This window comes from Chrysochloris asiatica, unplaced genomic scaffold (assembly GCF_000296735.1).
Source record: "Chrysochloris asiatica unplaced genomic scaffold, ChrAsi1.0 scaffold00006, whole genome shotgun sequence".
Taxonomy (NCBI): Eukaryota; Metazoa; Chordata; class Mammalia; order Afrosoricida; family Chrysochloridae; genus Chrysochloris; species Chrysochloris asiatica.
In genome coordinates this window covers 1,182,884-1,184,511 of record NW_006408524.1, presented here as the reverse complement: position 1 = coordinate 1,184,511, position 1,628 = coordinate 1,182,884, and positions in this window count along the sequence as shown.

Genomic DNA, 1,628 nt, shown 5'->3' with positions numbered 1-1,628 from the left:
CAGATAAACAGAAATTAAAGTAAAGTGTATTCATTTTCAAAGAACCTCAACAGGCAAATATAGAGAAATAAAAGTTTAAAAGAAACTGAGATAATTACACACACTTTTATTTCAACAGTTATCAGACTTCATAATGTATGGATAATTCCAAGATGTTTAAGGCCATTTAGAGCCAGTGACTCAGCAGGGAATTTAAGATGACTTAACTTTAGAGGATGGAACTATTGGTGAAGAAAGCATTCTGACACATTTGTTACTTTTGACTTTTTAACTTCCCACAGGGGATGTTCCAGACAGAGTTGCAAAATTTTACAGCTAAAATTTTGAGCATTTTTATTATAACAGCTGTTATGTGCCGTGGAGTTGGTTCCAACTCACAGCAACCCTCTAGAGGGTTTCCGAGGCTGTAAATCTTTATGGGAGCAGAAAGCCTCATCTTTCTCCTGAGGAACAGCCGGTAGTTTCAAACTGCTGACCTTGTGGTTCGCAGCCCGATTTGTAACCACTACACTACCAGAGCTCATACCATTGTAGTAGAGAGTGAAATTATTAATAAGAGATGGAGTCAGGAGTCCAATTATTAATAAGAGACATCAGACTACAACTAATATTATGCGTTATAAAGAAAATTTTTGGTAAAGTGGAGGGTCAGAGAAAAAGAGGAAGACCCCCAATGAGATGGATTGGCACAATTACAGCATCAATGGGCTCAAATGTAGCCACGACTGAGGTTGACCCAGGACCAGGCAGTATTTCATTCTGTTGTGCATAGAGTCTTTATGAGTCAGTACTGACTTGATGGCACCTAACAACACCAACAACGTAAGAAAAATGGAAAACTGAGGTAGCATATCCAAGGCAGATTCTCCCTTTCTCCTTAAACAATGGCCATGGGGCGGCAGGATCCCTTCCAAAATCAGGTAAAAATCCCGTGAAGAGAAATCCAAAAAAGGGTAAGTCCCATGAGCAAAGTCCAAGAATGGTAATTGCTCCTGCGAGGACGGTCGACCAGCTAATGTTCAACAACAGGGGAGTGGGTCTGCCACCAGGGCAGCCTGGAAACAACAGTCCAGTTGGTACCAAGGAATTGCCCAGGGAATTTCTGTCTACTGCAATGTTTTCCTGACTCATTGAATCCTCACTGATGCTTTTCTGACATTCAAGATTTTCATTTCAAAACCTACACCATCCTTGGAGATCGCTTTCTGTATTCTGCTTCTGGTTCTTGTTCTAGTTTTATTCTGGCTCAGTGTCCTGGGATAGAAACAATTGTAACCTGTCCTCTAGAAGATTGATATTCAAGTAGAATCTCTGCCAATGTATTTTTGAGTTGTTGAAACCCAGGCATGATTTTGTGTTCTGGTTTTCATTTGGGCTTAATTGAGTGTGTGTGTGTGTGTGTGTGTGTGTGTGTGTGTGTATGCTGGCTAAGGAATGGCACGAGCATCCTTAGATGCATCCCAACTGAGAGTTTCCTATTATAATCCTATATAAAAAAATAAAATTGTGTTTCCCTGTAATGTTGAATGGCCACAGTACCAATTGGACTAACTTGTTGTTGTTAAGTGCCATCAAGTCAGTTCCAACTCATAGTGACCCTGTATTGAGTTTCCAAGGAGTAGCTGGTG